A 22,500-nucleotide genomic window follows, 5' to 3' on the forward strand; every position below is an offset into this window, starting at 1 on the left:
GTCAAGAGCCACCACACCCTGTTGCTTGCCAGTAATCACACAACTATGGCCCTCAGCTGATACCCCTTTACAAGTGGGAGACCCTGCTCCGAGTCCAGCCCGAGTGCAAAAGGCCCCAGCGAGATTTGAACTCGCGACCCCTGGTTTACAAGACCAGTGCTCTAACCCCTGAGCTATGGAGCCACAAGGCTCCAGGTCCTGACTCACGCGCAGACAAACGTACCGAGTCAAGCAGCTGGCAACATGAGGGAGACACGGTGCCCGGCTCAGCTACACAGCGGAGAAAGCAGAGAAAGGACGCCACGGCGAAGCTGAAGTCTTGCACAGGCCCATGGAAGACACCGAAGATCACCGAGGGAATCGACAGTCGGCCTGGCTCTTGTGTGGTTCCATGGTGTAATGGTTAGCACTCTGGACTCTGAATCCAGCGATCCGAGTTCAAATCTCGGTGGAACCTTTTGTGGGTGGAATTGGTGTCTGGAATGCCAAACGGGAATTACCGCTGAAACAAACGGGGTGGGGAAAAAAAAAGGCCACGCTTCCCTGACCGGGAATCGAACCCGGGCCGCGGCGGTGAGAGCGCCGAATCCTAACCACTAGACCACCAGGGACACGGAGGAAAGCCCTCTCCCGTCTGTGGCGTGCCCGCAGCGCGACCGACGTCGGCTCTGAAAGCGGGGCCAAGCTCGGCAATCTTGAATTGAGACAGAGACTCGTCCACCAGCGATTCTTAAAACTGCAGTAACCCGTTGAAGACACGACCCCGCCTGCCGTCGTCACTTAGATCTAACCCGCAAAAGAATCACTGCTACAACGGCTTCCGCGACACAATGGTCAGCCACCTGGGGGAGGAACCGTGGTATGAATGACTGGAAGGACACAACAGGGAAACCCACCAGGTTCAGTGTCATACAGACTATAGTCGCTTGACAGACAAAACTTGCAGTACAAGATTTCTAAAGATTCTTCACAATCACTGGAGTTACAGCCATCACACATCGGTGGGTTAACACTCACACACACAAAGAAAACCAGATCGCCCAGCACAAAGAAGAAAACAAGACTTACACCAAGTTGAGAGCACTTTGCCGCTGGGGGAACGGAATAACGACTATCTTCGATATTGACGCCAGGCTTTCCCTACACAAGGCCAGAACCAGACCGCGATAAGATGGCTCCGGGATGCCCGCGCTGCTCAGGTCGAGCCCGTTATGCCAAAGCAGCCTGTGGCGGGCAATGAAAACACAAGCAGCCCGTGTGTCTGCTTCCTGGTCTGCAAAGGCTCTCCAGGAAAATCTCTCTTGCGCTTCTGCTGAACTGCTGCTTCATCTACGCAGGGGCCCCCGCCTTCTTAATCAAGGAGTCCAATGGCAGCATTTGTCGCAAGTGCTCGTCAGTTCCCACACAGTCGGGGAGGAGCCCGGGACTTGATGAGGACAACGACAGCCTGCTTGGCATTGTTTTCCTCGGCACCTATCAATTAACACAGCAGGGTGTGACGTCCCCGGGGCGTGGGGTGTGAGTGAGGGACAGGAAGCAAGCAAGAGACAGAGGAAGTCAAGAGCCACCACACCCTGTTGCTTGCCAGTAATCACACAACTATGGCCCTCAGCTGATACCCCTTTACAAGTGGGAGACCCTGCTCCGAGTCCAGCCCGAGTGCAAAAGGCCCCAGCGAGATTTGAACTCGCGACCCCTGGTTTACAAGACCAGTGCTCTAACCCCTGAGCTATGGAGCCACAAGGCTCCAGGTCCTGACTCACGCGCAGACAAACGTACCGAGTCAAGCAGCTGGCAACATGAGGGAGACACGGTGCCCGGCTCAGCTACACAGCGGAGAAAGCAGAGAAAGGACGCCACGGCGAAGCTGAAGTCTTGCACAGGCCCATGGAAGACACCGAAGATCACCGAGGGAATCGACAGTCGGCCTGGCTCTTGTGTGGTTCCATGGTGTAATGGTTAGCACTCTGGACTCTGAATCCAGCGATCCGAGTTCAAATCTCGGTGGAACCTTTTGTGGGTGGAATTGGTGTCTGGAATGCCAAACGGGAATTACCACTGAAACAAACGGGGTGGGGAAAAAAAAGGCCACGCTTCCCTGACCGGGAATCGAACCCGGGCCGCGGCGGTGAGAGCGCCGAATCCTAACCACTAGACCACCAGGGACACGGAGGAAAGCCCTCTCCCGTCTGTGGCGTGCCCGCAGCGCGACCGACGTCGGCTCTGAAAGCGGGGCCAAGCTCGGCAATCTTGAATTGAGACAGAGACTCGTCCACCAGCGATTCTTAAAACTGCAGTAACCCGTTGAAGACACGACCCCGCCTGCCGTCGTCACTTAGATCTAACCCGCAAAAGAATCACTGCTACAACGGCTTCCGCGACACAATGGTCAGCCACCTGGGGGAGGAACCGTGGTATGAATGACTGGAAGGACACAACAGGGAAACCCACCAGGTTCAGTGTCATACAGACTAGTGTCGCTTGACAGACAAAACTTGCAGTACAAGATTTCTAAAGATTCTTCACAATCACTGGAGTTACAGCCATCACACATCGGTGGGTTAACACTCACACACACAAAGAAAACCAGATCGCCCAGCACAAAGAAGAAAACAAGACTTACACCAAGTTGAGAGCACTTTGCCGCTGGGGGAACGGAATAACGACTATCTTCGATATTGACGCCAGGCTTTCCCTACACAAGGCCAGAACCAGACCGCGATAAGATGGCTCCGGGATGCCCGCGCTGCTCAGGTCGAGCCCGTTATGCCAAAGCAGCCTGTGGCGGGCAATGAAAACACAAGCAGCCCGTGTGTCTGCTTCCTGGTCTGCAAAGGCTCTCCAGGAAAATCTCTCTTGCGCTTCTGCTGAACTGCTGCTTCATCTACGCAGGGGCCCCCGCCTTCTTAATCAAGGAGTCCAATGGCAGCATTTGTCGCAAGTGCTCGTCAGTTCCCACACAGTCGGGGAGGAGCCCGGGACTTGATGAGGACAACGACAGCCTGCTTGGCATTGTTTTCCTCGGCACCTATCAATTAACACAGCAGGGTGTGACGTCCCCGGGGCGTGGGGTGTGAGTGAGGGACAGGAAGCAAGCAAGAGACAGAGGAAGTCAAGAGCCACCACACCCTGTTGCTTGCCAGTAATCACACAACTATGGCCCTCAGCTGATACCCCTTTACAAGTGGGAGACCCTGCTCCGAGTCCAGCCCGAGTGCAAAAGGCCCCAGCGAGATTTGAACTCGCGACCCCTGGTTTACAAGACCAGTGCTCTAACCCCTGAGCTATGGAGCCACAAGGCTCCAGGTCCTGACTCACGCGCAGACAAACGTACCGAGTCAAGCAGCTGGCAACATGAGGGAGACACGGTGCCCGGCTCAGCTACACAGCGGAGAAAGCAGAGAAAGGACGCCACGGCGAAGCTGAAGTCTTGCACAGGCCCATGGAAGACACCGAAGATCACCGAGGGAATCGACAGTCGGCCTGGCTCTTGCGTGGTTCCATGGTGTAATGGTTAGCACTCTGGACTCTGAATCCAGCGATCCGAGTTCAAATCTCGGTGGAACCTTTTGTGGGTGGAATTGGTGTCTGGAATGCCAAACGGGAATTACCGCTGAAACAAACGGGGTGGGGAAAAAAAAGGCCACGCTTCCCTGACCGGGAATCGAACCCGGGCCGCGGCGGTGAGAGCGCCGAATCCTAACCACTAGACCACCAGGGACACGGAGGAAAGCCCTCTCCCGTCTGTGGCGTGCCCGCAGCGCGACCGACGTCGGCTCTGAAAGCGGGGCCAAGCTCGGCAATCTTGAATTGAGACAGAGACTCGTCCACCAGCGATTCTTAAAACTGCAGTAACCCGTTGAAGACACGACCCCGCCTGCCGTCGTCACTTAGATCTAACCCGCAAAAGAATCACTGCTACAACGGCTTCCGCGACACAATGGTCAGCCACCTGGGGGAGGAACCGTGGTATGAATGACTGGAAGGACACAACAGGGAAACCCACCAGGTTCAGTGTCATACAGACTAGTGTCGCTTGACAGTCAAAACTTGCAGTACAAGATTTCTAAAGATTCTTCACAATCACTGGAGTTACAGCCATCACACATCGGTGGGTTAACACTCACACACACAAAGAAAACCAGATCGCCCAGCACAAAGAAGAAAACAAGACTTACACCAAGTTGAGAGCACTTTGCCGCTGGGGGAACGGAATAACGACTATCTTCGATATTGACGCCAGGCTTTCCCTACACAAGGCCAGAACTAGACCGCGATAAGATGGCTCCGGGATGCCCGAGCTGCTCAGGTCGAGCCCGTTATGCCAAAGCAGCCTGTGGCGGGCAATGAAAACACAAGCAGCCCGTGTGTCTGCTTCCTGGTCTGCAAAGGCTCTCCAGGAAAATCTCTCTTGCGCTTCTGCTGAACTGCTGCTTCATCTACGCAGGGGCCCCCGCCTTCTTAATCAAGGAGTCCAATGGCAGCATTTGTCGCAAGTGCTCGTCAGTTCCCACACAGTCGGGGAGGAGCCCTGGACTTGATGAGGACAACGACAGCCTGCTTGGCATTGTTTTCCTCGGCACCTATCAATTAACACAGCAGGGTGTGACGTCCCCGGGGCGTGGGGTGTGAGTGAGGGACAGGAAGCAAGCAAGAGACAGAGGAAGTCAAGAGCCACCACACCCTGTTGCTTGCCAGTAATCACACAACTATGGCCCTCAGCTGATACCCCTTTACAAGTGGGAGACCCTGCTCCGAGTCCAGCCCGAGTGCAAAAGGCCCCAGCGAGATTTGAACTCGCGACCCCTGGTTTACAAGACCAGTGCTCTAACCCCTGAGCTATGGAGCCACAAGGCTCCAGGTCCTGACTCACGCGCAGACAAACGTACCGAGTCAAGCAGCTGGCAACATGAGGGAGACACGGTGCCCGGCTCAGCTACACAGCGGAGAAAGCAGAGAAAGGACGCCACGGCGAAGCTGAAGTCTTGCACAGGCCCATGGAAGACACCGAAGATCACCGAGGGAATCGACAGTCGGCCTGGCTCTTGTGTGGTTCCATGGTGTAATGGTTAGCACTCTGGACTCTGAATCCAGCGATCCGAGTTCAAATCTCGGTGGAACCTTTTGTGGGTGGAATTGGTGTCTGGAATGCCAAACGGGAATTACCGCTGAAACAAACGGGGTGGGGAAAAAAAAGGCCACGCTTCCCTGACCGGGAATCGAACCCGGGCCGCGGCGGTGAGAGCGCCGAATCCTAACCACTAGACCACCAGGGACACGGAGGAAAGCCCTCTCCCGTCTGTGGCGTGCCCGCAGCGCGACCGACGTCGGCTCTGAAAGCGGGGCCAAACTCGGCAATCTTGAATTGAGACAGAGACTCGTCCACCAGCGATTCTTAAAACTGCAGTAACCCGTTGAAGACACGACCCCGCCTGCCGTCGTCACTTAGATCTAACCCGCAAAAGAATCACTGCTACAACGGCTTCCGCGACACAATGGTCAGCCACCTGGGGGAGGAACCGTGGTATGAATGACTGGAAGGACACAACAGGGAAACCCACCAGGTTCAGTGTCATACAGACTAGTGTCGCTTGACAGTCAAAACTTGCAGTACAAGATTTCTAAAGATTCTTCACAATCACTGGAGTTACAGCCATCACACATCGGTGGGTTAACACTCACACACACAAAGAAAACCAGATCGCCCAGCACAAAGAAGAAAACAAGACTTACACCAAGTTGAGAGCACTTTGCCGCTGGGGGAACGGAATAACGACTATCTTCGATATTGATGCCAGGCTTTCCCTACACAAGGCCAGAACCAGACCGCGATAAGATGGCTCCGGGATGCCCGCGCTGCTCAGGTCGAGCCCGTTATGCCAAAGCAGCCTGTGGCGGGCAATGAAAACACAAGCAGCCCGTGTGTCTGCTTCCTGGTCTGCAAAGGCTCTCCAGGAAAATCTCTCTTGCGCTTCTGCTGAACTGCTGCTTCATCTACTCAGGGGCCCCCGCCTTCTTAATCAAGGAGTCCAATGGCAGCATTTGTCGCAAGTGCTCGTCAGTTCCCACACAGTCGGGGAGGAGCCCGGGACTTGATGAGGACAACGACAGCCTGCTTGGCATTGTTTTCCTCGGCACCTATCAATTAACACAGCAGGGTGTGACGTCCCCGGGGCGTGGGGTGTGAGTGAGGGACAGGAAGCAAGCAAGAGACAGAGGAAGTCAAGAGCCACCACACCCTGTTGCTTGCCAGTAATCACACAACTATGGCCCTCAGCTGATACCCCTTTACAAGTGGGAGACCCTGCTCCGAGTCCAGCCCGAGTGCAAAAGGCCCCAGCGAGATTTGAACTCGCGACCCCTGGTTTACAAGACCAGTGCTCTAACCCCTGAGCTATGGAGCCACAAGGCTCCAGGTCCTGACTCACGCGCAGACAAACGTACCGAGTCAAGCAGCTGGCAACATGAGGGAGACACGGTGCCCGGCTCAGCTACACAGCGGAGAAAGCAGAGAAAGGACGCCACGGCGAAGCTGAAGTCTTGCACAGGCCCATGGAAGACACCGAAGATCACCGAGGGAATCGACAGTCGGCCTGGCTCTTGTGTGGTTCCATGGTGTAATGGTTAGCACTCTGGACTCTGAATCCAGCGATCCGAGTTCAAATCTCGGTGGAACCTTTTGTGGGTGGAATTGGTGTCTGGAATGCCAAATGGGAATTACCGCTGAAACAAACGGGGTGGGGAAAAAAAAGGCCACGCTTCCCTGACCGGGAATCGAACCCGGGCCGCGGCGGTGAGAGCGCCGAATCCTAACCACTAGACCACCAGGGACACGGAGGAAAGCCCTCTCCCGTCTGTGGCGTGCCCGCAGCGCGACCGAAGTCGGCTCTGAAAGCGGGGCCAAGCTCGGCAATCTTGAATTGAGACAGAGACTCGTCCACCAGCGATTCTTAAAACTGCAGTAACCCGTTGAAGACACGACCCCGCCTGCCGTCGTCACTTAGATCTAACCCGCAAAAAATCACTGCTACAACGGCTTCCGCGACACAATGGTCAGCCACCTGGGGGTGGAACCGTGGTATGAATGACTGGAAGGACACAACAGGGAAACCCACCAGGTTCAGTGTCATACAGACTAGTGTCGCTTGACAGACAAAACTTGCAGTACAAGATTTCTAAAGATTCTTCACAATCACTGGAGTTACAGCCATCACACATCGGTGGGTTAACACTCACACACACAAAGAAAACCAGATCGCCCAGCACAAAGAAGAAAACAAGACTTACACCAAGTTGAGAGCACTTTGCCGCTGGGGGAACGGAATAACGACTATCTTCGATATTGACGCCAGGCTTTCCCTACACAAGGCCAGAACCAGACCGCGATAAGATGGCTCCGGGATGCCCGCGCTGCTCAGGTCGAGCCCGTTATGCCAAAGCAGCCTGTGGCGGGCAATGAAAACACAAGCAGCCCGTGTGTCTGCTTCCTGGTCTGCAAAGGCTCTCCAGGAAAATCTCTCTTGCGCTTCTGCTGAACTGCTGCTTCATCTACGCAGGGGCCCCCGCCTTCTTAATCAAGGAGTCCAATGGCAGCATTTGTCGCAAGTGCTCGTCAGTTCCCACAAAGTCGGGGAGGAGCCCTGGACTTGATGAGGACAACGACAGCCTGCTTGGCATTGTTTTCCTCGGCACCTATCAATTAACACAGCAGGGTGTGACGTCCCCGGGGCGTGGGGTGTGAGTGAGGGACAGGAAGCAAGCAAGAGACAGAGGAAGTCAAGAGCCACCACACCCTGTTGCTTGCCAGTAATCACACAACTATGGCCCTCAGCTGATACCCCTTTACAAGTGGGAGACCCTGCTCCGAGTCCAGCCCGAGTGCAAAAGGCCCCAGCGAGATTTGAACTCGCGACCCCTGGTTTACAAGACCAGTGCTCTAACCCCTGAGCTATGGAGCCACAAGGCTCCAGGTCCTGACTCACGCGCAGACAAACGTACCGAGTCAAGCAGCTGGCAACATGAGGGAGACACGGTGCCCGGCTCAGCTACACAGCGGAGAAAGCAGAGAAAGGACGCCACGGCGAAGCTGAAGTCTTGCACAGGCCCATGGAAGACACCGAAGATCACCGAGGGAATCGACAGTCGGCCTGGCTCTTGTGTGGTTCCATGGTGTAATGGTTAGCACTCTGGACTCTGAATCCAGCGATCCGAGTTCAAATCTCGGTGGAACCTTTTGTGGGTGGAATTGGTGTCTGGAATGCCAAACGGGAATTACCGCTGAAACAAACGGGGTGGGGAAAAAAAAGGCCACGCTTCCCTGACCGGGAATCGAACCCGGGCCGCGGCGGTGAGCGCGCCGAATCCTAACCACTAGACCACCAGGGACACGGAGGAAAGCCCTCTCCCGTCTGTGGCGTGCCCGCAGCGCGACCGACGTCGGCTCTGAAAGCGGGGCCAAGCTCTGCAATCTTGAATTGAGACAGAGACTCGTCCACCAGCGATTCTTAAAACTGCAGTAACCCGTTGAAGACACGACCCCGCCTGCCGTCGTCACTTAGATCTAACCCGCAAAAGAATCACTGCTACAACCGCTTCCGCGACACAATGGTCAGCCACCTGGGGGAGGAACCGTGGTATGAATGACTGGAAGGACACAACAGGGAAACCCACCAGGTTCAGTGTCATACAGACTAGTGTCGCTTGACAGACAAAACTTGCAGTACAAGATTTCTAAAGATTCTTCACAATCACTGGAGTTACAGCCATCACACATCGGTGGGTTAACACTCACACACACAAAGAAAACCACATCGCCCAGCACAAAGAAGGAAACAAGACTTACACCAAGTTGAGAGCACTTTGCCGCTGGGGGAACGGAATAACGACTATCTTCGATATTGACGCCAGGCTTTCCCTACACAAGGCCAGAACCAGACCGCGATAAGATGGCTCCGGGATGCCCGCGCTGCTCAGGTCGAGCCCGTTATGCCAAAGCAGCCTGTGGCGGGCAATGAAAACACAAGCAGCCCGTGTGTCTGCTTCCTGGTCTGCAAAGGCTCTCCAGGAAAATCTCTCTTGCGCTTCTGCTGAACTGCTGCTTCATCTACGCAGGGGCCCCCGCCTTCTTAATCAAGGAGTCCAATGGCAGCATTTGTCGCAAGTGCTCGTCAGTTCCCACACAGTCGGGGAGGAGCCCGGGACTTGATGAGGACAACGACAGCCTGCTTGGCATTGTTTTCCTCGGCACCTATCAATTAACACAGCAGGGTGTGACGTCCCCGGGGCGTGGGGTGTGAGTGAGGGACAGGAAGCAAGCAAGAGACAGAGGAAGTCAAGAGCCACCACACCCTGTTGCTTGCCAGTAATCACACAACTATGGCCCTCAGCTGATACCCCTTTACAAGTGGGAGACCCTGCTCCGAGTCCAGCCCGAGTGCAAAAGGCCCCAGCGAGATTTGAACTCGCGACCCCTGGTTTACAAGACCAGTGCTCTAACCCCTGAGCTATGGAGCCACAAGGCTCCAGGTCCTGACTCACGCGCAGACAAACGTACCGAGTCAAGCAGCTGGCAACATGAGGGAGACACGGTGCCCGGCTCAGCTACACAGCGGAGAAAGCAGAGAAAGGACGCCACGGCGAAGCTGAAGTCTTGCACAGGCCCATGGAAGACACCGAAGATCACCGAGGGAATCGACAGTCGGCCTGGCTCTTGTGTGGTTCCATGGTGTAATGGTTAGCACTCTGGACTCTGAATCCAGCGATCCGAGTTCAAATCTCGGTGGAACCTTTTGTGGGTGGAATTGGTGTCTGGAATGCCAAACGGGAATTACCGCTGAAACAAACGGGGTGGGGAAAAAAAAAGGCCACGCTTCCCTGACCGGGAATCGAACCCGGGCCGCGGCGGTGAGAGCGCCGAATCCTAACCACTAGACCACCAGGGACACGGAGGAAAGCCCTCTCCCGTCTGTGGCGTGCCCGCAGCGCGACCGACGTCGGCTCTGAAAGCGGGGCCAAGCTCGGCAATCTTGAATTGAGACAGAGACTCGTCCACCAGCGATTCTTAAAACTGCAGTAACCCGTTGAAGACACGACCCCGCCTGCCGTCGTCACTTAGATCTAACCCGCAAAAGAATCACTGCTACAACGGCTTCCGCGACACAATGGTCAGCCACCTGGGGGAGGAACCGTGGTATGAATGACTGGAAGGACACAACAGGGAAACCCACCAGGTTCAGTGTCATACAGACTATAGTCGCTTGACAGACAAAACTTGCAGTACAAGATTTCTAAAGATTCTTCACAATCACTGGAGTTACAGCCATCACACATCGGTGGGTTAACACTCACACACACAAAGAAAACCAGATCGCCCAGCACAAAGAAGAAAACAAGACTTACACCAAGTTGAGAGCACTTTGCCGCTGGGGGAACGGAATAACGACTATCTTCGATATTGACGCCAGGCTTTCCCTACACAAGGCCAGAACCAGACCGCGATAAGATGGCTCCGGGATGCCCGCGCTGCTCAGGTCGAGCCCGTTATGCCAAAGCAGCCTGTGGCGGGCAATGAAAACACAAGCAGCCCGTGTGTCTGCTTCCTGGTCTGCAAAGGCTCTCCAGGAAAATCTCTCTTGCGCTTCTGCTGAACTGCTGCTTCATCTACGCAGGGGCCCCCGCCTTCTTAATCAAGGAGTCCAATGGCAGCATTTGTCGCAAGTGCTCGTCAGTTCCCACACAGTCGGGGAGGAGCCCGGGACTTGATGAGGACAACGACAGCCTGCTTGGCATTGTTTTCCTCGGCACCTATCAATTAACACAGCAGGGTGTGACGTCCCCGGGGCGTGGGGTGTGAGTGAGGGACAGGAAGCAAGCAAGAGACAGAGGAAGTCAAGAGCCACCACACCCTGTTGCTTGCCAGTAATCACACAACTATGGCCCTCAGCTGATACCCCTTTACAAGTGGGAGACCCTGCTCCGAGTCCAGCCCGAGTGCAAAAGGCCCCAGCGAGATTTGAACTCGCGACCCCTGGTTTACAAGACCAGTGCTCTAACCCCTGAGCTATGGAGCCACAAGGCTCCAGGTCCTGACTCACGCGCAGACAAACGTACCGAGTCAAGCAGCTGGCAACATGAGGGAGACACGGTGCCCGGCTCAGCTACACAGCGGAGAAAGCAGAGAAAGGACGCCACGGCGAAGCTGAAGTCTTGCACAGGCCCATGGAAGACACCGAAGATCACCGAGGGAATCGACAGTCGGCCTGGCTCTTGTGTGGTTCCATGGTGTAATGGTTAGCACTCTGGACTCTGAATCCAGCGATCCGAGTTCAAATCTCGGTGGAACCTTTTGTGGGTGGAATTGGTGTCTGGAATGCCAAACGGGAATTACCGCTGAAACAAACGGGGTGGGGAAAAAAAAGGCCACGCTTCCCTGACCGGGAATCGAACCCGGGCCGCGGCGGTGAGAGCGCCGAATCCTAACCACTAGACCACCAGGGACACGGAGGAAAGCCCTCTCCCGTCTGTGGCGTGCCCGCAGCGCGACCGACGTCGGCTCTGAAAGCGGGGCCAAACTCGGCAATCTTGAATTGAGACAGAGACTCGTCCACCAGCGATTCTTAAAACTGCAGTAACCCGTTGAAGACACGACCCCGCCTGCCGTCGTCACTTAGATCTAACCCGCAAAAGAATCACTGCTACAACGGCTTCCGCGACACAATGGTCAGCCACCTGGGGGAGGAACCGTGGTATGAATGACTGGAAGGACACAACAGGGAAACCCACCAGGTTCAGTGTCATACAGACTAGTGTCGCTTGACAGTCAAAACTTGCAGTACAAGATTTCTAAAGATTCTTCACAATCACTGGAGTTACAGCCATCACACATCGGTGGGTTAACACTCACACACACAAAGAAAACCAGATCGCCCAGCACAAAGAAGAAAACAAGACTTACACCAAGTTGAGAGCACTTTGCCGCTGGGGGAACGGAATAACGACTATCTTCGATATTGATGCCAGGCTTTCCCTACACAAGGCCAGAACCAGACCGCGATAAGATGGCTCCGGGATGCCCGCGCTGCTCAGGTCGAGCCCGTTATGCCAAAGCAGCCTGTGGCGGGCAATGAAAACACAAGCAGCCCGTGTGTCTGCTTCCTGGTCTGCAAAGGCTCTCCAGGAAAATCTCTCTTGCGCTTCTGCTGAACTGCTGCTTCATCTACGCAGGGGCCCCCGCCTTCTTAATCAAGGAGTCCAATGGCAGCATTTGTCGCAAGTGCTCGTCAGTTCCCACACAGTCGGGGAGGAGCCCGGGACTTGATGAGGACAACGACAGCCTGCTTGGCATTGTTTTCCTCGGCACCTATCAATTAACACAGCAGGGTGTGACGTCCCCGGGGCGTGGGGTGTGAGTGAGGGACAGGAAGCAAGCAAGAGACAGAGGAAGTCAAGAGCCACCACACCCTGTTGCTTGCCAGTAATCACACAACTATGGCCCTCAGCTGATACCCCTTTACAAGTGGGAGACCCTGCTCCGAGTCCAGCCCGAGTGCAAAAGGCCCCAGCGAGATTTGAACTCGCGACCCCTGGTTTACAAGACCAGTGCTCTAACCCCTGAGCTATGGAGCCACAAGGCTCCAGGTCCTGACTCACGCGCAGACAAACGTACCGAGTCAAGCAGCTGGCAACATGAGGGAGACACGGTGCCCGGCTCAGCTACACAGCGGAGAAAGCAGAGAAAGGACGCCACGGCGAAGCTGAAGTCTTGCACAGGCCCATGGAAGACACCGAAGATCACCGAGGGAATCGACAGTCGGCCTGGCTCTTGTGTGGTTCCATGGTGTAATGGTTAGCACTCTGGACTCTGAATCCAGCGATCCGAGTTCAAATCTCGGTGGAACCTTTTGTGGGTGGAATTGGTGTCTGGAATGCCAAATGGGAATTACCGCTGAAACAAACGGGGTGGGGAAAAAAAAGGCCACGCTTCCCTGACCGGGAATCGAACCCGGGCCGCGGCGGTGAGAGCGCCGAATCCTAACCACTAGACCACCAGGGACACGGAGGAAAGCCCTCTCCCGTCTGTGGCGTGCCCGCAGCGCGACCGAAGTCGGCTCTGAAAGCGGGGCCAAGCTCGGCAATCTTGAATTGAGACAGAGACTCGTCCACCAGCGATTCTTAAAACTGCAGTAACCCGTTGAAGACACGACCCCGCCTGCCGTCGTCACTTAGATCTAACCCGCAAAAAATCACTGCTACAACGGCTTCCGCGACACAATGGTCAGCCACCTGGGGGTGGAACCGTGGTATGAATGACTGGAAGGACACAACAGGGAAACCCACCAGGTTCAGTGTCATACAGACTAGTGTCGCTTGACAGACAAAACTTGCAGTACAAGATTTCTAAAGATTCTTCACAATCACTGGAGTTACAGCCATCACACATCGGTGGGTTAACACTCACACACACAAAGAAAACCAGATCGCCCAGCACAAAGAAGAAAACAAGACTTACACCAAGTTGAGAGCACTTTGCCGCTGGGGGAACGGAATAACGACTATCTTCGATATTGACGCCAGGCTTTCCCTACACAAGGCCAGAACCAGACCGCGATAAGATGGCTCCGGGATGCCCGCGCTGCTCAGGTCGAGCCCGTTATGCCAAAGCAGCCTGTGGCGGGCAATGAAAACACAAGCAGCCCGTGTGTCTGCTTCCTGGTCTGCAAAGGCTCTCCAGGAAAATCTCTCTTGCGCTTCTGCTGAACTGCTGCTTCATCTACGCAGGGGCCCCCGCCTTCTTAATCAAGGAGTCCAATGGCAGCATTTGTCGCAAGTGCTCGTCAGTTCCCACAAAGTCGGGGAGGAGCCCTGGACTTGATGAGGACAACGACAGCCTGCTTGGCATTGTTTTCCTCGGCACCTATCAATTAACACAGCAGGGTGTGACGTCCCCGGGGCGTGGGGTGTGAGTGAGGGACAGGAAGCAAGCAAGAGACAGAGGAAGTCAAGAGCCACCACACCCTGTTGCTTGCCAGTAATCACACAACTATGGCCCTCAGCTGATACCCCTTTACAAGTGGGAGACCCTGCTCCGAGTCCAGCCCGAGTGCAAAAGGCCCCAGCGAGATTTGAACTCGCGACCCCTGGTTTACAAGACCAGTGCTCTAACCCCTGAGCTATGGAGCCACAAGGCTCCAGGTCCTGACTCACGCGCAGACAAACGTACCGAGTCAAGCAGCTGGCAACATGAGGGAGACACGGTGCCCGGCTCAGCTACACAGCGGAGAAAGCAGAGAAAGGACGCCACGGCGAAGCTGAAGTCTTGCACAGGCCCATGGAAGACACCGAAGATCACCGAGGGAATCGACAGTCGGCCTGGCTCTTGTGTGGTTCCATGGTGTAATGGTTAGCACTCTGGACTCTGAATCCAGCGATCCGAGTTCAAATCTCGGTGGAACCTTTTGTGGGTGGAATTGGTGTCTGGAATGCCAAACGGGAATTACCGCTGAAACAAACGGGGTGGGGAAAAAAAAGGCCACGCTTCCCTGACCGGGAATCGAACCCGGGCCGCGGCGGTGAGAGCGCCGAATCCTAACCACTAGACCACCAGGGACACGGAGGAAAGCCCTCTCCCGTCTGTGGCGTGCCCGCAGCGCGACCGACGTCGGCTCTGAAAGCGGGGCCAAGCTCTGCAATCTTGAATTGAGACAGAGACTCGTCCACCAGCGATTCTTAAAACTGCAGTAACCCGTTGAAGACACGACCCCGCCTGCCGTCGTCACTTAGATCTAACCCGCAAAAGAATCACTGCTACAACGGCTTCCGCGACACAATGGTCAGCCACCTGGGGGAGGAACCGTGGTATGAATGACTGGAAGGACACAACAGGGAAACCCACCAGGTTCAGTGTCATACAGACTAGTGTCGCTTGACAGACAAAACTTGCAGTACAAGATTTCTAAAGATTCTTCACAATCACTGGAGTTACAGCCATCACACATCGGTGGGTTAACACTCACACACACAAAGAAAACCAGATCGCCCAGCACAAAGAAGAAAACAAGACTTACACCAAGTTGAGAGCACTTTGCCGCTGGGGGAACGGAATAACGACTATCTTCGATATTGACGCCAGGCTTTCCCTACACAAGGCCAGAACCAGACCGCGATAAGATGGCTCCGGGATGCCCGCGCTGCTCAGGTCGAGCCCGTTATGCCAAAGCAGCCTGTGGCGGGCAATGAAAACACAAGCAGCCCGTGTGTCTGCTTCCTGGTCTGCAAAGGCTCTCCAGGAAAATCTCTCTTGCGCTTCTGCTGAACTGCTGCTTCATCTACGCAGGGGCCCCCGCCTTCTTAATCAAGGAGTCCAATGGCAGCATTTGTCGCAAGTGCTCGTCAGTTCCCACACAGTCGGGGAGGAGCCCGGGACTTGATGAGGACAACGACAGCCTGCTTGGCATTGTTTTCCTCGGCACCTATCAATTAACACAGCAGGGTGTGACGTCCCCGGGGCGTGGGGTGTGAGTGAGGGACAGGAAGCAAGCAAGAGACAGAGGAAGTCAAGAGCCACCACACCCTGTTGCTTGCCAGTAATCACACAACTATGGCCCTCAGCTGATACCCCTTTACAAGTGGGAGACCCTGCTCCGAGTCCAGCCCGAGTGCAAAAGGCCCCAGCGAGATTTGAACTCGCGACCCCTGGTTTACAAGACCAGTGCTCTAACCCCTGAGCTATGGAGCCACAAGGCTCCAGGTCCTGACTCACGCGCAGACAAACGTACCGAGTCAAGCAGCTGGCAACATGAGGGAGACACGGTGCCCGGCTCAGCTACACAGCGGAGAAAGCAGAGAAAGGACGCCACGGCGAAGCTGAAGTCTTGCACAGGCCCATGGAAGACACCGAAGATCACCGAGGGAATCGACAGTCGGCCTGGCTCTTGTGTGGTTCCATGGTGTAATGGTTAGCACTCTGGACTCTGAATCCAGCGATCCGAGTTCAAATCTCGGTGGAACCTTTTGTGGGTGGAATTGGTGTCTGGAATGCCAAACGGGAATTACTGCTGAAACAAACGGGGTGGGGAAAAAAAAAGGCCACGCTTCCCTGACCGGGAATCGAACCCGGGCCGCGGCGGTGAGAGCGCCGAATCCTAACCACTAGACCACCAGGGACACGGAGGAAAGCCCTCTCCCGTCTGTGGCGTGCCCGCAGCGCGACCGACGTCGGCTCTGAAAGCGGGGCCAAGCTCGGCAATCTTGAATTGAGACAGAGACTCGTCCACCAGCGATTCTTAAAACTGCAGTAACCCGTTGAAGACACGACCCCGCCTGCCGTCGTCACTTAGATCTAACCCGCAAAAGAATCACTGCTACAACGGCTTCCGCGACACAATGGTCAGCCACCTGGGGGAGGAACCGTGGTATGAATGACTGGAAGGACACAACAGGGAAACCCACCAGGTTCAGTGTCATACAGACTATAGTCGCTTGACAGACAAAACTTGCAGTACAAGATTTCTAAAGATTCTTCACAATCACTGGAGTTACAGCCATCACACATCGGTGGGTTAACACTCACACACACAAAGAAAACCAGATCGCCCAGCACAAAGAAGAAAACAAGACTTACACCAAGTTGAGAGCACTTTGCCGCTGGGGGAACGGAATAACGACTATCTTCGATATTGACGCCAGGCTTTCCCTACACAAGGCCAGAACCAGACCGCGATAAGATGGCTCCGGGATGCCCGCGCTGCTCAGGTCGAGCCCGTTATGCCAAAGCAGCCTGTGGCGGGCAATGAAAACACAAGCAGCCCGTGTGTCTGCTTCCTGGTCTGCAAAGGCTCTCCAGGAAAATCTCTCTTGCGCTTCTGCTGAACTGCTGCTTCATCTACGCAGGGGCCCCCGCCTTCTTAATCAAGGAGTCCAATGGCAGCATTTGTCGCAAGTGCTCGTCAGTTCCCACACAGTCGGGGAGGAGCCCGGGACTTGATGAGGACAACGACAGCCTGCTTGGCATTGTTTTCCTCGGCACCTATCAATTAACACAGCAGGGTGTGACGTCCCCGGGGCGTGGGGTGTGAGTGAGGGACAGGAAGCAAGCAAGAGACAGAGGAAGTCAAGAGCCACCACACCCTGTTGCTTGCCAGTAATCACACAACTATGGCCCTCAGCTGATACCCCTTTACAAGTGGGAGACCCTGCTCCGAGTCCAGCCCGAGTGCAAAAGGCCCCAGCGAGATTTGAACTCGCGACCCCTGGTTTACAAGACCAGTGCTCTAACCCCTGAGCTATGGAGCCACAAGGCTCCAGGTCCTGACTCACGCGCAGACAAACGTACCGAGTCAAGCAGCTGGCAACATGAGGGAGACACGGTGCCCGGCTCAGCTACACAGCGGAGAAAGCAGAGAAAGGACGCCACGGCGAAGCTGAAGTCTTGCACAGGCCCATGGAAGACACCGAAGATCACCGAGGGAATCGACAGTCGGCCTGGCTCTTGTGTGGTTCCATGGTGTAATGGTTAGCACTCTGGACTCTGAATCCAGCGATCCGAGTTCAAATCTCGGTGGAACCTTTTGTGGGTGGAATTGGTGTCTGGAATGCCAAACGGGAATTACCGCTGAAACAAACGGGGTGGGGAAAAAAAAGGCCACGCTTCCCTGACCGGGAATCGAACCCGGGCCGCGGCGGTGAGAGCGCCGATTCCTAACCACTAGACCACCAGGGACACGGAGGAAAGCCCTCTCCCGTCTGTGGCGTGCCCGACGTCGGCTCTGAAAGCGGGGCCAAGCTCGGCAATCTTGAATTGAGACAGAGACTCGTCCACCAGCGATTCTTAAAACTGCAGTAACCCGTTGAAGACACGACCCCGCCTGCCGTCGTCACTTAGATCTAACCCGCAAAAGAATCACTGCTACAACGGCTTCCGCGACACAATGGTCAGCCACCTGGGGGAGGAACCGTGGTATGAATGACTGGAAGGACACAACAGGGAAACCCACCAGGTTCAGTGTCATACAGACTAGTGTCGCTTGACAGTCAAAACTTGCAGTACAAGATTTCTAAAGATTCTTCACAATCACTGGAGTTACAGCCATCACACATCGGTGGGTTAACACTCACACACACAAAGAAAACCAGATCGCCCAGCACAAAGAAGAAAACAAGACTTACACCAAGTTGAGAGCACTTTGCCGCTGGGGGAACGGAATAACGACTATCTTCGATATTGACGCCAGGCTTTCCCTACACAAGGCCAGAACCAGACCGCGATAAGATGGCTCCGGGATGCCCGCGCTGCTCAGGTCGAGCCCGTTATGCCAAAGCAGCCTGTGGCGGGCAATGAAAACACAAGCAGCCCGTGTGTCTGCTTCCTGGTCTGCAAAGGCTCTCCAGGAAAATCTCTCTTGCGCTTCTGCTGAACTGCTGCTTCATCTACGCAGGGGCCCCCGCCTTCTTAATCAAGGAGTCCAATGGCAGCATTTGTCGCAAGTGCTCGTCAGTTCCCACACAGTCGGGGAGGAGCCCTGGACTTGATGAGGACAACGACAGCCTGCTTGGCATTGTTTTCCTCGGCACCTATCAATTAACACAGCAGGGTGTGACGTCCCCGGGGCGTGGGGTGTGAGTGAGGGACAGGAAGCAAGCAAGAGACAGAGGAAGTCAAGAGCCACCACACCCTGTTGCTTGCCAGTAATCACACAACTATGGCCCTCAGCTGATACCCCTTTACAAGTGGGAGACCCTGCTCCGAGTCCAGCCCGAGTGCAAAAGGCCCCAGCGAGATTTGAACTCGCGACCCCTGGTTTACAAGACCAGTGCTCTAACCCCTGAGCTATGGAGCCACAAGGCTCCAGGTCCTGACTCACGCGCAGACAAACGTACCGAGTCAAGCAGCTGGCAACATGAGGGAGACACGGTGCCCGGCTCAGCTACACAGCGGAGAAAGCAGAGAAAGGACGCCACGGCGAAGCTGAAGTCTTGCACAGGCCCATGGAAGACACCGAAGATCACCGAGGGAATCGACAGTCGGCCTGGCTCTTGTGTGGTTCCATGGTGTAATGGTTAGCACTCTGGACTCTGAATCCAGCGATCCGAGTTCAAATCTCGGTGGAACCTTTTGTGGGTGGAATTGGTGTCTGGAATGCCAAGCGGGAATTACCGCTGAAACAAACGGGGTGGGGAAAAAAAAGGCCACGCTTCCCTGACCGGGAATCGAACCCGGGCCGCGGCGGTGAGAGCGCCGAATCCTAACCACTAGACCACCAGGGACACGGAGGAAAGCCCTCTCCCGTCTGTGGCGTGCCCGCAGCGCGACCGACGTCGGCTCTGAAAGCGGGGCCAAGCTCTGCAATCTTGAATTGAGACAGAGACTCGTCCACCAGCGATTCTTAAAACTGCAGTAACCCGTTGAAGACACGACCCCGCCTGCCGTCGTCACTTAGATCTAACCCGCAAAAGAATCACTGCTACAACGGCTTCCGCGACACAATGGTCAGCCACCTGGGGGAGGAACCGTGGTATGAATGACTGGAAGGACACAACAGGGAAACCCACCAGGTTCAGTGTCATACAGACTAGTGTCGCTTGACAGACAAAACTTGCAGTACAAGATTTCTAAAGATTCTTCACAATCACTGGAGTTACAGCCATCACACATCGGTGGGTTAACACTCACACACACAAAGAAAACCAGATCGCCCAGCACAAAGAAGAAAACAAGACTTACACCAAGTTGAGAGCACTTTGCCGCTGGGGGAACGGAATAACGACTATCTTCGATATTGACGCCAGGCTTTCCCTACACAAGGCCAGAACCAGACCGCGATAAGATGGCTCCGGGATGCCCGCGCTGCTCAGGTCGAGCCCGTTATGCCAAAGCAGCCTGTGGCGGGCAATGAAAACACAAGCAGCCCGTGTGTCTGCTTCCTGGTCTGCAAAGGCTCTCCAGGAAAATCTCTCTTGCGCTTCTGCTGAACTGCTGCTTCATCTACGCAGGGGCCCCCGCCTTCTTAATCAAGGAGTCCAATGGCAGCATTTGTCGCAAGTGCTCGTCAGTTCCCACACAGTCGGGGAGGAGCCCGGGACTTGATGAGGACAACGACAGCCTGCTTGGCATTGTTTTCCTCGGCACCTATCAATTAACACAGCAGGGTGTGACGTCCCCGGGGCGTGGGGTGTGAGTGAGGGACAGGAAGCAAGCAAGAGACAGAGGAAGTCAAGAGCCACCACACCCTGTTGCTTGCCAGTAATCACACAACTATGGCCCTCAGCTGATACCCCTTTACAAGTGGGAGACCCTGCTCCGAGTCCAGCCCGAGTGCAAAAGGCCCCAGCGAGATTTGAACTCGCGACCCCTGGTTTACAAGACCAGTGCTCTAACCCCTGAGCTATGGAGCCACAAGGCTCCAGGTCCTGACTCACGCGCAGACAAACGTACCGAGTCAAGCAGCTGGCAACATGAGGGAGACACGGTGCCCGGCTCAGCTACACAGCGGAGAAAGCAGAGAAAGGACGCCACGGCGAAGCTGAAGTCTTGCACAGGCCCATGGAAGACACCGAAGATCACCGAGGGAATCGACAGTCGGCCTGGCTCTTGTGTGGTTCCATGGTGTAATGGTTAGCACTCTGGACTCTGAATCCAGCGATCCGAGTTCAAATCTCGGTGGAACCTTTTGTGGGTGGAATTGGTGTCTGGAATGCCAAACGGGAATTACCGCTGAAACAAACGGGGTGGGGAAAAAAAAAGGCCACGCTTCCCTGACCGGGAATCGAACCCGGGCCGCGGCGGTGAGAGCGCCGAATCCTAACCACTAGACCACCAGGGACACGGAGGAAAGCCCTCTCCCGTCTGTGGCGTGCCCGCAGCGCGACCGACGTCGGCTCTGAAAGCGGGGCCAAGCTCGGCAATCTTGAATTGAGACAGAGACTCGTCCACCAGCGATTCTTAAAACTGCAGTAACCCGTTGAAGACACGACCCCGCCTGCCATCGTCACTTAGATCTAACCCGCAAAAGAATCACTGCTACAACGGCTTCCGCGACACAATGGTCAGCCACCTGGGGGAGGAACCGTGGTATGAATGACTGGAAGGACACAACAGGGAAACCCACCAGGTTCAGTGTCATACAGACTATAGTCGCTTGACAGACAAAACTTGCAGTACAAGATTTCTAAAGATTCTTCACAATCACTGGAGTTACAGCCATCACACATCGGTGGGTTAACACTCACACACACAAAGAAAACCAGATCGCCCAGCACAAAGAAGAAAACAAGACTTACACCAAGTTGAGAGCACTTTGCCGCTGGGGGAACGGAATAACGACTATCTTCGATATTGACGCCAGGCTTTCCCTACACAAGGCCAGAACCAGACCGCGATAAGATGGCTCCGGGATGCCCGCGCTGCTCAGGTCGAGCCCGTTATGCCAAAGCAGCCTGTGGCGGGCAATGAAAACACAAGCAGCCCGTGTGTCTGCTTCCTGGTCTGCAAAGGCTCTCCAGGAAAATCTCTCTTGCGCTTCTGCTGAACTGCTGCTTCATCTACGCAGGGGCCCCCGCCTTCTTAATCAAGGAGTCCAATGGCAGCATTTGTCGCAAGTGCTCGTCAGTTCCCACACAGTCGGGGAGGAGCCCGGGACTTGATGAGGACAACGACAGCCTGCTTGGCATTGTTTTCCTCGGCACCTATCAATTAACACAGCAGGGTGTGACGTCCCCGGGGCGTGGGGTGTGAGTGAGGGACAGGAAGCAAGCAAGAGACAGAGGAAGTCAAGAGCCACCACACCCTGTTGCTTGCCAGTAATCACACAACTATGGCCCTCAGCTGATACCCCTTTACAAGTGGGAGACCCTGCTCCGAGTCCAGCCCGAGTGCAAAAGGCCCCAGCGAGATTTGAACTCGCGACCCCTGGTTTACAAGACCAGTGCTCTAACCCCTGAGCTATGGAGCCACAAGGCTCCAGGTCCTGACTCACGCGCAGACAAACGTACCGAGTCAAGCAGCTGGCAACATGAGGGAGACACGGTGCCCGGCTCAGCTACACAGCGGAGAAAGCAGAGAAAGGACGCCACGGCGAAGCTGAAGTCTTGCACAGGCCCATGGAAGACACCGAAGATCACCGAGGGAATCGACAGTCGGCCTGGCTCTTGTGTGGTTCCATGGTGTAATGGTTAGCACTCTGGACTCTGAATCCAGCGATCCGAGTTCAAATCTCGGTGGAACCTTTTGTGGGTGGAATTGGTGTCTGGAATGCCAAACGGGAATTACCGCTGAAACAAACGGGGTGGGGAAAAAAAAGGCCACGCTTCCCTGACCGGGAATCGAACCCGGGCCGCGGCGGTGAGAGCGCCGAATCCTAACCACTAGACCACCAGGGACACGGAGGAAAGCCCTCTCCCGTCTGTGGCGTGCCCGCAGCGCGACCGACGTCGGCTCTGAAAGCGGGGCCAAGCTCGGCAATCTTGAATTGAGACAGAGACTCGTCCACCAGCGATTCTTAAAACTGC

At 55.2% G+C, this 22,500-nt stretch overlaps 45 non-coding genes across 45 annotated transcripts; 15 read left to right on the forward strand and 30 right to left on the reverse strand.

Moving 5' to 3' along the window:
* Positions 1 to 110: 110 nt before the first annotated feature.
* Positions 111 to 183, reverse strand: trnat-ugu (transfer RNA threonine (anticodon UGU)). Its single transcript has one exon. It is a non-coding gene; the product is annotated as a tRNA-Thr (tRNA).
* Positions 184 to 385: 202 nt separating this feature from the next.
* Positions 386 to 457, forward strand: trnaq-cug (transfer RNA glutamine (anticodon CUG)). Its single transcript has one exon. It is a non-coding gene; the product is annotated as a tRNA-Gln (tRNA).
* Positions 458 to 539: 82 nt separating this feature from the next.
* trnae-cuc (transfer RNA glutamic acid (anticodon CUC)) lies at positions 540 to 611 on the reverse strand. The gene has a single exon. It is a non-coding gene; the product is annotated as a tRNA-Glu (tRNA).
* Positions 612 to 1,666: 1,055 nt separating this feature from the next.
* On the reverse strand, positions 1,667 to 1,739 carry trnat-ugu (transfer RNA threonine (anticodon UGU)). The gene has a single exon. It is a non-coding gene; the product is annotated as a tRNA-Thr (tRNA).
* Positions 1,740 to 1,941: 202 nt separating this feature from the next.
* Positions 1,942 to 2,013, forward strand: trnaq-cug (transfer RNA glutamine (anticodon CUG)). The gene has a single exon. It is a non-coding gene; the product is annotated as a tRNA-Gln (tRNA).
* An 81-nt stretch (positions 2,014 to 2,094) lies between these two features.
* On the reverse strand, positions 2,095 to 2,166 carry trnae-cuc (transfer RNA glutamic acid (anticodon CUC)). Its single transcript has one exon. It is a non-coding gene; the product is annotated as a tRNA-Glu (tRNA).
* A 1,055-nt stretch (positions 2,167 to 3,221) lies between these two features.
* On the reverse strand, positions 3,222 to 3,294 carry trnat-ugu (transfer RNA threonine (anticodon UGU)). Its single transcript has one exon. It is a non-coding gene; the product is annotated as a tRNA-Thr (tRNA).
* Positions 3,295 to 3,496: 202 nt separating this feature from the next.
* On the forward strand, positions 3,497 to 3,568 carry trnaq-cug (transfer RNA glutamine (anticodon CUG)). The gene has a single exon. It is a non-coding gene; the product is annotated as a tRNA-Gln (tRNA).
* An 81-nt stretch (positions 3,569 to 3,649) lies between these two features.
* Positions 3,650 to 3,721, reverse strand: trnae-cuc (transfer RNA glutamic acid (anticodon CUC)). The gene has a single exon. It is a non-coding gene; the product is annotated as a tRNA-Glu (tRNA).
* Positions 3,722 to 4,776: 1,055 nt separating this feature from the next.
* On the reverse strand, positions 4,777 to 4,849 carry trnat-ugu (transfer RNA threonine (anticodon UGU)). Its single transcript has one exon. It is a non-coding gene; the product is annotated as a tRNA-Thr (tRNA).
* A 202-nt stretch (positions 4,850 to 5,051) lies between these two features.
* Positions 5,052 to 5,123, forward strand: trnaq-cug (transfer RNA glutamine (anticodon CUG)). Its single transcript has one exon. It is a non-coding gene; the product is annotated as a tRNA-Gln (tRNA).
* Positions 5,124 to 5,204: 81 nt separating this feature from the next.
* Positions 5,205 to 5,276, reverse strand: trnae-cuc (transfer RNA glutamic acid (anticodon CUC)). The gene has a single exon. It is a non-coding gene; the product is annotated as a tRNA-Glu (tRNA).
* Positions 5,277 to 6,331: 1,055 nt separating this feature from the next.
* On the reverse strand, positions 6,332 to 6,404 carry trnat-ugu (transfer RNA threonine (anticodon UGU)). The gene has a single exon. It is a non-coding gene; the product is annotated as a tRNA-Thr (tRNA).
* A 202-nt stretch (positions 6,405 to 6,606) lies between these two features.
* On the forward strand, positions 6,607 to 6,678 carry trnaq-cug (transfer RNA glutamine (anticodon CUG)). The gene has a single exon. It is a non-coding gene; the product is annotated as a tRNA-Gln (tRNA).
* Positions 6,679 to 6,759: 81 nt separating this feature from the next.
* On the reverse strand, positions 6,760 to 6,831 carry trnae-cuc (transfer RNA glutamic acid (anticodon CUC)). Its single transcript has one exon. It is a non-coding gene; the product is annotated as a tRNA-Glu (tRNA).
* Positions 6,832 to 7,885: 1,054 nt separating this feature from the next.
* Positions 7,886 to 7,958, reverse strand: trnat-ugu (transfer RNA threonine (anticodon UGU)). Its single transcript has one exon. It is a non-coding gene; the product is annotated as a tRNA-Thr (tRNA).
* Positions 7,959 to 8,160: 202 nt separating this feature from the next.
* Positions 8,161 to 8,232, forward strand: trnaq-cug (transfer RNA glutamine (anticodon CUG)). Its single transcript has one exon. It is a non-coding gene; the product is annotated as a tRNA-Gln (tRNA).
* Positions 8,233 to 8,313: 81 nt separating this feature from the next.
* Positions 8,314 to 8,385, reverse strand: trnae-cuc (transfer RNA glutamic acid (anticodon CUC)). Its single transcript has one exon. It is a non-coding gene; the product is annotated as a tRNA-Glu (tRNA).
* Positions 8,386 to 9,440: 1,055 nt separating this feature from the next.
* Positions 9,441 to 9,513, reverse strand: trnat-ugu (transfer RNA threonine (anticodon UGU)). The gene has a single exon. It is a non-coding gene; the product is annotated as a tRNA-Thr (tRNA).
* Positions 9,514 to 9,715: 202 nt separating this feature from the next.
* On the forward strand, positions 9,716 to 9,787 carry trnaq-cug (transfer RNA glutamine (anticodon CUG)). Its single transcript has one exon. It is a non-coding gene; the product is annotated as a tRNA-Gln (tRNA).
* An 82-nt stretch (positions 9,788 to 9,869) lies between these two features.
* trnae-cuc (transfer RNA glutamic acid (anticodon CUC)) lies at positions 9,870 to 9,941 on the reverse strand. The gene has a single exon. It is a non-coding gene; the product is annotated as a tRNA-Glu (tRNA).
* Positions 9,942 to 10,996: 1,055 nt separating this feature from the next.
* Positions 10,997 to 11,069, reverse strand: trnat-ugu (transfer RNA threonine (anticodon UGU)). The gene has a single exon. It is a non-coding gene; the product is annotated as a tRNA-Thr (tRNA).
* A 202-nt stretch (positions 11,070 to 11,271) lies between these two features.
* Positions 11,272 to 11,343, forward strand: trnaq-cug (transfer RNA glutamine (anticodon CUG)). The gene has a single exon. It is a non-coding gene; the product is annotated as a tRNA-Gln (tRNA).
* Positions 11,344 to 11,424: 81 nt separating this feature from the next.
* trnae-cuc (transfer RNA glutamic acid (anticodon CUC)) lies at positions 11,425 to 11,496 on the reverse strand. The gene has a single exon. It is a non-coding gene; the product is annotated as a tRNA-Glu (tRNA).
* A 1,055-nt stretch (positions 11,497 to 12,551) lies between these two features.
* trnat-ugu (transfer RNA threonine (anticodon UGU)) lies at positions 12,552 to 12,624 on the reverse strand. The gene has a single exon. It is a non-coding gene; the product is annotated as a tRNA-Thr (tRNA).
* Positions 12,625 to 12,826: 202 nt separating this feature from the next.
* trnaq-cug (transfer RNA glutamine (anticodon CUG)) lies at positions 12,827 to 12,898 on the forward strand. The gene has a single exon. It is a non-coding gene; the product is annotated as a tRNA-Gln (tRNA).
* An 81-nt stretch (positions 12,899 to 12,979) lies between these two features.
* On the reverse strand, positions 12,980 to 13,051 carry trnae-cuc (transfer RNA glutamic acid (anticodon CUC)). The gene has a single exon. It is a non-coding gene; the product is annotated as a tRNA-Glu (tRNA).
* Positions 13,052 to 14,105: 1,054 nt separating this feature from the next.
* Positions 14,106 to 14,178, reverse strand: trnat-ugu (transfer RNA threonine (anticodon UGU)). Its single transcript has one exon. It is a non-coding gene; the product is annotated as a tRNA-Thr (tRNA).
* A 202-nt stretch (positions 14,179 to 14,380) lies between these two features.
* Positions 14,381 to 14,452, forward strand: trnaq-cug (transfer RNA glutamine (anticodon CUG)). The gene has a single exon. It is a non-coding gene; the product is annotated as a tRNA-Gln (tRNA).
* Positions 14,453 to 14,533: 81 nt separating this feature from the next.
* trnae-cuc (transfer RNA glutamic acid (anticodon CUC)) lies at positions 14,534 to 14,605 on the reverse strand. The gene has a single exon. It is a non-coding gene; the product is annotated as a tRNA-Glu (tRNA).
* Positions 14,606 to 15,660: 1,055 nt separating this feature from the next.
* trnat-ugu (transfer RNA threonine (anticodon UGU)) lies at positions 15,661 to 15,733 on the reverse strand. Its single transcript has one exon. It is a non-coding gene; the product is annotated as a tRNA-Thr (tRNA).
* Positions 15,734 to 15,935: 202 nt separating this feature from the next.
* trnaq-cug (transfer RNA glutamine (anticodon CUG)) lies at positions 15,936 to 16,007 on the forward strand. The gene has a single exon. It is a non-coding gene; the product is annotated as a tRNA-Gln (tRNA).
* An 82-nt stretch (positions 16,008 to 16,089) lies between these two features.
* trnae-cuc (transfer RNA glutamic acid (anticodon CUC)) lies at positions 16,090 to 16,161 on the reverse strand. Its single transcript has one exon. It is a non-coding gene; the product is annotated as a tRNA-Glu (tRNA).
* Positions 16,162 to 17,216: 1,055 nt separating this feature from the next.
* Positions 17,217 to 17,289, reverse strand: trnat-ugu (transfer RNA threonine (anticodon UGU)). The gene has a single exon. It is a non-coding gene; the product is annotated as a tRNA-Thr (tRNA).
* Positions 17,290 to 17,491: 202 nt separating this feature from the next.
* On the forward strand, positions 17,492 to 17,563 carry trnaq-cug (transfer RNA glutamine (anticodon CUG)). The gene has a single exon. It is a non-coding gene; the product is annotated as a tRNA-Gln (tRNA).
* Positions 17,564 to 17,644: 81 nt separating this feature from the next.
* Positions 17,645 to 17,716, reverse strand: trnae-cuc (transfer RNA glutamic acid (anticodon CUC)). Its single transcript has one exon. It is a non-coding gene; the product is annotated as a tRNA-Glu (tRNA).
* Positions 17,717 to 18,760: 1,044 nt separating this feature from the next.
* Positions 18,761 to 18,833, reverse strand: trnat-ugu (transfer RNA threonine (anticodon UGU)). Its single transcript has one exon. It is a non-coding gene; the product is annotated as a tRNA-Thr (tRNA).
* Positions 18,834 to 19,035: 202 nt separating this feature from the next.
* On the forward strand, positions 19,036 to 19,107 carry trnaq-cug (transfer RNA glutamine (anticodon CUG)). Its single transcript has one exon. It is a non-coding gene; the product is annotated as a tRNA-Gln (tRNA).
* An 81-nt stretch (positions 19,108 to 19,188) lies between these two features.
* On the reverse strand, positions 19,189 to 19,260 carry trnae-cuc (transfer RNA glutamic acid (anticodon CUC)). The gene has a single exon. It is a non-coding gene; the product is annotated as a tRNA-Glu (tRNA).
* A 1,055-nt stretch (positions 19,261 to 20,315) lies between these two features.
* On the reverse strand, positions 20,316 to 20,388 carry trnat-ugu (transfer RNA threonine (anticodon UGU)). The gene has a single exon. It is a non-coding gene; the product is annotated as a tRNA-Thr (tRNA).
* A 202-nt stretch (positions 20,389 to 20,590) lies between these two features.
* Positions 20,591 to 20,662, forward strand: trnaq-cug (transfer RNA glutamine (anticodon CUG)). Its single transcript has one exon. It is a non-coding gene; the product is annotated as a tRNA-Gln (tRNA).
* An 82-nt stretch (positions 20,663 to 20,744) lies between these two features.
* On the reverse strand, positions 20,745 to 20,816 carry trnae-cuc (transfer RNA glutamic acid (anticodon CUC)). The gene has a single exon. It is a non-coding gene; the product is annotated as a tRNA-Glu (tRNA).
* A 1,055-nt stretch (positions 20,817 to 21,871) lies between these two features.
* On the reverse strand, positions 21,872 to 21,944 carry trnat-ugu (transfer RNA threonine (anticodon UGU)). Its single transcript has one exon. It is a non-coding gene; the product is annotated as a tRNA-Thr (tRNA).
* A 202-nt stretch (positions 21,945 to 22,146) lies between these two features.
* Positions 22,147 to 22,218, forward strand: trnaq-cug (transfer RNA glutamine (anticodon CUG)). Its single transcript has one exon. It is a non-coding gene; the product is annotated as a tRNA-Gln (tRNA).
* Positions 22,219 to 22,299: 81 nt separating this feature from the next.
* On the reverse strand, positions 22,300 to 22,371 carry trnae-cuc (transfer RNA glutamic acid (anticodon CUC)). Its single transcript has one exon. It is a non-coding gene; the product is annotated as a tRNA-Glu (tRNA).
* Positions 22,372 to 22,500: the final 129 nt, after the last annotated feature.

Source organism: Lepisosteus oculatus, chromosome 6, assembly GCF_040954835.1.
Source record: "Lepisosteus oculatus isolate fLepOcu1 chromosome 6, fLepOcu1.hap2, whole genome shotgun sequence".
NCBI classification, from domain to species: domain Eukaryota; kingdom Metazoa; phylum Chordata; class Actinopteri; order Semionotiformes; family Lepisosteidae; genus Lepisosteus; species Lepisosteus oculatus.